This window comes from Mixophyes fleayi, chromosome 7, assembly GCF_038048845.1.
Source record: "Mixophyes fleayi isolate aMixFle1 chromosome 7, aMixFle1.hap1, whole genome shotgun sequence".
Taxonomy (NCBI): domain Eukaryota; kingdom Metazoa; phylum Chordata; class Amphibia; order Anura; family Limnodynastidae; genus Mixophyes; species Mixophyes fleayi.
In genome coordinates, this window is record NC_134408.1 from 115,610,223 (window position 1) to 115,619,244 (window position 9,022).

Below are 9,022 nucleotides of genomic sequence, written 5' to 3' on the forward strand. Positions count from 1 at the left end.
GCCATTAAGAAGTGCATATACAGCAGTCTGTTCTGTCTGTCTCCATAAGTCAAGTACAGCTACCTGCAGCTCTGGCCAGTGTGATAGGCTGGGGGGAACCATCCACAGCAACCCTGATCTGAAGGCAAGAGGTCACGTATACCAGCCCAGGAATACCAGCAACGGGGTACCCTAGCAGCAAGAGTTACCCAGAAGGATCCCGGTTCTGAATGCCGCTAGGGAGTCCAGTGGTGGCAGCAGCTTAAGCCTCTCCTACTGCGGTTAGAGGGCACATTTGGGATAAAGAAAGGGAACGGTGGCACAGTGAGCCCAGCCGGATACCAGCGACAACAGACAGGGTGGCATAGGCGGTTCATCCTGTCACACCTATTATAATTGGACTCTGTTGGACTCCAAGAGCCGGGTAGCTAGTAAAAACAGCCGAGTGGAGCACCCCGGAAATAGGTTTTGGGGAGAACACAACAGTTTGTTTTATTACTGTGTTTGTTCCCAATTGTAAAGCGTTACGGAACTTGCTTGCCCTATATGTATAAATGATTATGATTTATTTTGTAATTGAATATTTTTTGGATATGTTCTGATGTGACCTTATATTGTACATACGCTTGTGCGTATACAGCAGTCTGATCTGTCTATCTCCATAAGGCAAGTACAGCTTAGGATGAGCGTACATACACCCAAATTCAAATCAAAATACATCTTGAGGTCAGCTTCAATATGGTCAGATCTACGCTCAAGTTACATGAACTTTTATAAAACGCAACCTGCGTGTAAGCTGTGTCCGAACATGAATCAGGCCCATTATCTCATCATTTTGATGTATTTGTTTAGGATTTTCTGTACTTCATTGGAATTTATCAATAGATTTTGTTTTACAGCACAACTTAGTATGCAACAATTTTATTAAGATTTAGATTCAGTTATAGATCATGTCATTATATTTTTATTCATAGTACCACAATATCGATGTTAGAGCAGCTATGATTTGATACTTGCTACTAGTAAACATTTCCATAATAACAAGGAGTGTATTTTCACACTGTTTGAAGGGTGGGCTAGCAAAAAATGTTGTCCGGAAAGTTGTAAATGGGAACCATCACCCTTGCCAGTGGCTTGGACTTTGTTCTGTTGTGTCACAGTGCCCCTCCCTGTGCCTGTTGTTTTGCTATAAATAAAGCTGTTCTTTACCTCAAGCAATCATAAGATCTTGAATTGTCTGTTCCAGTTAGAGGTATGTGTATAGATCGCTTTGTACATAGATATCTTATCAGTCATTACTGTGTGTTGCTATTGTGTTTCTTTAGATTGTATTGTGTGTATGATTTGTACATATGTTAAGTTTATAATTTTTAATGTTATATAGTAACATGTGACCACGATGGGACCAAAAATTCCAAAACTATCAAGCTAAAAGGGATATCTACTCAAATTTACTTGTTTGAAAGCATATCTGTTAAGTAATAATGTGATAATTTGCAAAGATACGTCCCTTCTCCTTAAGGGCTTGTACACAAGTGTGTTAATTTTAAGCATTCAATGAATATACTGGAAGCCTGTTAAACATCCTTTAATGATAACAGTCAAAATAATAATGTAAGCAAATAGACCGGAACATATACACTTTCTGACAAGGGTTCCCTTTGCGTCAGTTTCAATGTTGCCTGTAGCAGTCAGTAAAACACAATGGAGTTCCATGGGAATGCATATTAATTACATAGTATAATATGTTGCACAGAATCTTGGAGATGAGTTAAAGCTCGGATAAAGCAAAGACAAATTATTCAGTTTTTGTCTGGTGATGTTTCACAACAAGACCTTCATCATCATCATCATCATCTATTTATTTTTCTTCAAGATGGCACCTGTAAATTTAAACTATAATTTGCAAATCTTATTATTAATAGGGAAAAAGAAAGTTTTGACCCATGGGTTCGGTTTAATGACAGTTAAACTAAATAATTAATTCCTTGCTTCATCATTCTAACACCAACAGATAATTCATACTCCTGCTCTGTTTTCGCTTACATGCATCCATAAGATTCCATCTATTAAGCATTATATCTCAACACGTTAGCCTGTCATTAGATCAAACCCATTAATATGTTCCTGAACTAATTAACCTTAATCTCCCACCATCACCTGGTGTAACCTATTTAAGAAACGGAACATACATCCTTAAACTTGAAATTCCCTGAGGAAGTTGCTGATTGCAATGAAACGCATTGGTTAATCAAACAAGCAATACGATTCTCAGAAGACCTGACACAGGATTACTTGAACAGCAGTGATGTCAAGACCACCACTAAACAGACTTACAAACTTAATTACATCTCTCTATTGAGGACAGTAACTAATTAACAACATTCACAGAAGCACTCTCTTCTGTTCTACCTGCAAGAGGATCAGTCCAGCACCGTACAATGCCTTCTGAAGTGGAAAACAATTATTTTCAGTAATTGCGGCCATTTCTTTCATCATTTTTTCTATTTTTTTTATTTATTTATTTCTTTTTCATTTTTCATGCTTCTGCTTTCTTTTTCATTTTTTTACTTTTGTTTTTATCTCCTTTTCCTCATTTTTCATTTTACCATTTTCTTCTTTTTTCTGTTTAGATCCTGCTTTTCCATCTCCTTCCCCCTTTCCACTTTTTATTTTTCATTTACACCAGACATTTACTGGTGTATTATTGTACATAGTGTGGTTAATCAGACTATAATTGTGTTGCCACTTTACATATTTGCATAAATCTGGTAATTAGTCTAAAACCCTGAGATATACACAAACATATACCATTAACACCAGGTACTTATTTACCAAGAGGAAACTCCATAGTGTTGGGTGCCATTTTTTAATTTTTCCAAAATATAGATCGTTTATGAACCTCCAAAAGAACAGATTCTTTATAGCCTTTTATGTGTGCTACTTATGTGTACCTACTTATTCACCTGGTGCATTACAAGGTGCATGCCCACTTTATGATCTTTGGAATTGCACTCCCTTGGATAATTTAACCACTCTCGTACTATAAAATGAAGGCTCATTTTTGCACATGAATAATTGCAATAGAGTTTGATTATATGGTGATGGTGAGTTTGTCCCGAATGGACTGTGGGCTAGCGAGGTATTAACTTCTAAACATGTAGAGGCCCAGCAGTACAGTTCAATGACAAGAGCCTTTATAACCTGTAACCAACATGTCAATGGTGCTAACAAATATGCTTTCCCTTAAGCAGCTATAAGGTGATATATAGCACAGGTAATTAAAAAAATACTTTTTGTTTATAGGAGCCAATTATTGTGCAGTACAGTAGATGTAGTGTTAATTTTAAGTTGTTGCAGTATGTATGTATCTGACGGCAATGTAGCCTTCCTGGTATATTGACATTCCTTACAATATGTTCATGCTATGGTTAATATAAATAATTTGTGGCTATGTATACCAATATAGTGATTTCATTATATTTACCTACTGTATGCAAATATGCATTCATGAAATTAATATATTTTTTTTATGTCTGTTTCAAGATTATACATCATGCATCATCCAAACCATGGTAAGGACCACTTTTCCCATACCTAAAATTCTCTGTTTTATAAGACCTGTTAAGAGTACTATATTCCATGATCTCAACATATCACTGTCCTTGTGAACTGCTGTCTACCTTTCTACCCTATTGTAAGAATGAATGAACATTACATTTCTCATTGGAAGGTACGTGTCACAATTTCCACAACCTATCCACCCACAGACATAGTTCCACTGTGATAATAATGTGCTAGTCATCACAGTGGAACCCAAAGCGCAAATGATGCTCAGAAAAGTAGAGTGGGGGCCTCCGGAGCAAATGGACATATATCACCAGGCCCCCATAGTTGCTGCATGAGCTACTCTGGCAATAGCCCTTTGAGGCAGCTTTGATTACTGTTAGGGCCTAAATAAATTTAAAGGGTACCAAGTGACAGACAGAGGTATGGGTACAGTGGAAAGTCTAAAATTGCTCCAGGCATAACTTAATAACTTTACTCTGTGCCACATACCTCTGACCGCTGTCACTGCTCATTCATCTTGGTGTCAGTTAATGGAGAAGCACCAGCAGCGATAGAAAGCGTGAGAAGGAGCTACTTGCTAAATTCATAACTTCCTTGCCTCCTCCTACATTATGCTGCCTTTAACAGGCACTTATAGATCAGCAACTATAAAATGAATATTATTAACTAAGCATCTGGTGCCGGACTGATAATTGCCAGTAGGTGCCAATCAATCTTCAATACTCAGTCAGAAGATCTGTCCACCAACCAACTTCTCACAACCTCTCCTTAGCAAACATGGGAGTGACAGATACAGTTAGATGTAATATTGTCCTTCTTTTCTAAAAGAATGTCCATCCAGGTCTGCAGGCTAGGCATCAAAATCACCCAAGCTGGTGGCTCACATGGTGCATTTGGGGAGCTGAATTGCTTTAAACTGTATCCATATTAAATAAGTTCCACAATAGCACAAGAGTCACGCTGTTCAGTTTAGGGATACGGCAGTAGACCTTGCTAAAGGTAGGAAGCCGAGGCAATGATTACATTATTTCACTAACTCTGTCATCACAATGTTATTTAGTTTTATAACTGGAAATAACAATGATCATATTTTATTTTAGGAAAGCCCCATTGCCCTGGTAATCAGCACCCAGGTCATGTCACACATCACCATGGGAGTCACCCTCCTGCACATGATCCTCATGGACACCACCATCCTCATGGCCACCATGTACCAGAGCCACATGGCCACCATGGACCAGGACCACATGGCCACCATGGACCAGGACCACATGGCCACCATGGACCTGTGCCACATGGCCACCACGGACCAGGGCCACATGGCCACCATGACCACCATCATGGAAAACATTAGAACTTTGAAATGGTTAGTCTGGTAAGGAATGTTACATACATTAAGCCAAATAAGTTGTTATAATACTCAGACATTTCAAACAAACACTATTTTTCAGATGTTGAACTTTTAAAGTAGTTCTAGCTCAAGAATCCACTGATTTTACTCCAGCATTGACTTTCAAATATAAACCTGAAGTCTACATTTCTGGAGTAGTATATATTAATAATTTGATATTGCTGTAAAGGAAGAAGCTCTAGGGGGTAAATGTATCAAGCTGAGAGTTTTCCGGTGAGTTTGAAAAACCAATCAGATTCTAGCTATCATTTATTTAGTACATTCTACAAAATGACTGCTAGAATCTGATTGGTTGCTATAGGCAACTTCTGCACTTTTCAAACCCGCCGGAAAACTCTTAAAACAGCCAGTATTTAACTTATGTGCAAAACACAACACTCATTTTCACCCCTTGCATTGTAACATGGTTTTGTCCAGGAGACTTAAATAAGAAACTTCTTAATTTAAGATCCCTAATGAATCAGGCCCTAAGAATTTATTGTTTCTATTTTGTGCCGTTTCAGCAGTGTGTATGTGTATTATGTAAACTGTGCATCTATAGTCTATGTGGCGTTTGTATGCTCTTTGTGTGTTGCATGGCTTTCTTCCGACTGCTCTGGTTTCCACCCACAGTCCAAAAACATACTGGGAGGTTAATGTTAGTGTATGTGTATGTGAGGTTGATAATTTGGATTGTAGGTCTTTTGATTAAGATTAAGTGTAGTCCTGTACTAGGAGGGAGTGGAGAGGCTACCTTCATCCTGTGGCCCGGGGCAGAGGGAGTGGAGAAAGTCTGGGATCCATGTGCCCCCGGCGTAGTGACCCGGGGGTGCCAGATAATGACTGAGTGAGCAGGAAACATTACGTGAGAGTAGAGGGCACAGTGCACATTTTCCCCACTCTTCTTTGCTACACATTGCCTCCTTTTGCCCTGGCCTTATGATTAGGCAGAATAACTTTATAATAGGTCAGCCATGAGGCTGGGGCAGTAACCACTCAGCACTATTTTTTTTAAAACAAAACATACTTTATTCAGTTTTTCAATAATAACATGATGGGGGAGGATGGGGGTACAAAAAGAAAAGAGGGGGGGGGGGGTCTTTGACTTGAGGAGATATACTTTATATAGCACATAGACTCTGCAATGCACAAATGATAAACCAAAAGTTTTACATTCGGCACTAATTATTTTAAATGCACTTTTATTATTGTGGTTTTCACTTGGATCTGAGGGTATGGTAGGGCCTTATGGGCTCTTCTTTTACCTGATGATCAAGGGGGGGTTGTGTGGCCTTGAGGCTCCCACCCCCATGAACCTCCAATGTCCCTCCTTCAGAGTGGGGAAATGATATGGACCCCGGCTGAAGCTTTGGTGGATCCCAGGGTAAAGGAACCTCCCCTAGGAGTGCTGCAAATTGGGTTCTCTAGAGACTTGTGGCTTCAGGGGTAGGCAGAGGGGCCCTTCCTCTTTTGAGGGGGCCCCAAAGACCACCATAACCTAGTGCACTTTTTGTGTTTTATACTTCTTTTTGCCCTTTGGTGACACAAAAGCATTGATACTGGGCTTTCAAAACAAAAATTGAAGAAATAAAGAGGAAATTTAAAGTGTAGGTTCCATTAATGGCATGGATTAATATAATTGATTAAGCATTGAACAGGACAAAGGATAAGACAAATATTTGATCTTTATGTTTATGTCAAATTTGGTAACAGATCCAATAGTTTTATGATCAGAACATTCCATCAAAAATAACAAAAACTGTATATTTCAGCCAGAATTAATAAAAAATTTCCTGCCCAGAAAAAAAGCATAGTAAGGCTGCTTACAGTGTCCAATTACTTAACAGAAAGTGCCCTGACTGATTCAATCAGTGTCTGTCTCACAATACAAAATGTTCCGGCGCCCCTAGTTAGCTATCCCTTAGGGCACCTAGCACCTCAGGATTTTATATAACCGGCTTTTTTGGCCAGAGGATCAACATAGTCCACCTATTATCGGGGCTCTCCCATCTGAGACAGAACTACACTTGATCTTAGCCAAAAGACTGAAAAAATCCAGAGCCCAAAAATGTAGGGACCTTCCCCAGGTAAACTCAGCTGTACAAGCAACATTTTTACAGGAAAGGGTTGGGGTAAGGGGCTTCAATGGGAGTATTAGGTTTGCTGTGTATATTAAGGCAATTGGGTGATACCTGCTGACAGTTGTAATAAATGTAAACTGATGATAAAGCACATATGCATGTGGTTTGAGGACCAATGGTTGAAGAACTCTCCAGACAGGGATCATGATGATTTAGACTGATTTGCAGTAATAATACATAATAGTTTAATTCCCTTTGTGATGCTGCTATTAGATTTCTGTACCCAGATAGTGTGTGTGCAACATTGTATGATTCATTAGAATGTGGTATTTTGCATTAACAACAGCAGGATTATTACTCCTTAACCAAATGCAATAAAGTATGTTTCTGTATTTATCTCTAGATCACCTTCAGCAATAACTTATGCCTAGATCATGATTCATAATGAGAATGATAGATACTGTACAAAGAGTTGGTTATGCCCTTAATCAGCTGTTTTTCCCAACTTCACCATCTATAAATGACCTATATAACGTAAATGATTATTTACATTTCATTGTTTTAAATAATTAGTGTGTCATATATTGCAGTAATTGCATATCCTCATTATGATCACATTGCAAGTTAAGATTATCACATGTGTCAGCAGTTTAAGAATGAATGTAACTCATACCACTGTTATTTTTGACAAATTCTGTCTATTGTTATTTACTTACAATGAGTAATAAACTTTTCTAATTGCAGATTGAGAATTGCTATGTTGCTGTGCAAGGCAATGAAGAAGATTTCAAATCAGCTTTTACCAACTCACTCAATATAAATAATGTCTATTCTGTGTATTTATAAACCTATCAGTATACGCATGTATGATTAATCAGTAACTCCTATATCTATGTAGCAATCCAGACTACATATATATGTTTCAATTATCTGTTCATTGCCCCAATGTTCAAACTGTACAATAAAAACATAACATAAGTCACAGGATTCTATACAAAAAGACTGAGTATAATGATTGTTCAGTGAATTCAAGCTATCAATTTAATCTATGACAAATGGGAGAAAAAAGAGGGTGTCAGACTCTGGCGGAACTAGTGAATGAGGGAACCATGTGCAAAAATATATTTTGAGCTGTCTCTTCCCCTATCACAAAAATACATACAGTAACATGAATAAAGACGATTTGACAGTAAATCAATGTGTCTAACTCAAAGGAATATCTTGAAAAAGGTCCATGTTAGGTTGATGTCCTGTAAATAAGTCAATTTATTACTGTACCTAATCCTTGAAGGACTTTGCTGTTCTACTGATTCCATTTACACAATCACTTGGACTAATTATACAAATGGAATAAAAATTTGTAGTGATATACCGCAATAAATGGTATATCGTTAACATTTCTTATTTGACACTTGTGTCTCTCAGTAATTAACAACATGAGTTCTAACTCTGAGGGATTTATTTAAGACCGTTCCCATTTTGTCCCTGTTAAGTATCATTTCTTATCAAAATTGTTCAGTCGGGTCAGAGGGTCTGATCAGACCCTGTCATGCTGAAGAGTCTATCATTTTACTTCCAGCTTCTGTCCAAGCCTATTCACTGTGCATGGAAACAATTAATGATAGGAGGAAGGGGAGCAGAGTGAAGCCTGCTAGGGAGGGATCAGAAGATCCCTCTCTCCGGTGATGTTCTCCCCATTGGCTATTCATGTTAACGGCATCTTCAGATGACTTTAGCTATAGGGGACAAGCTACGAAAAGCTAAGCTTGATAGTTAATGCTATCTCTGATATCTCCTGCATTAGGGTTTTGTGAAATAGCCCGATACTAAAATAAGCCAGAACTGGGGCACATAAGACATGGGCCCCCTATGGTGTAATATGATTATCATTTTTATCCAATTTTAGACAAATACACAGGCAATACTGTGTACACTACTGTTCTGCCTTTATGAGCAGTATAGTGTAAAGTGGGACATACCTCCCAACTGTCCTTGCAGTCAG

The 9,022-nt window shown here is 38.3% G+C and overlaps 1 long non-coding RNA gene across 2 annotated transcripts; it reads left to right on the forward strand.

The window, feature by feature from the left end:
- The first annotated feature begins 1,164 nt into the window (after nt 1-1,164).
- On the forward strand, nt 1,165-8,225 carry LOC142097044 (uncharacterized). Of its 2 annotated transcripts, none has more exons than XR_012678100.1 (4): nt 1,165-1,231; nt 3,526-3,554; nt 4,650-4,924; nt 7,765-8,225. It is a non-coding gene; the product is annotated as an uncharacterized LOC142097044 (long non-coding RNA). The 2 variants fall into 2 exon arrangements; XR_012678099.1 differs by having other exon boundaries at nt 4,650-4,915; nt 7,765-8,224.
- Nucleotides 8,226-9,022: the final 797 nt, after the last annotated feature.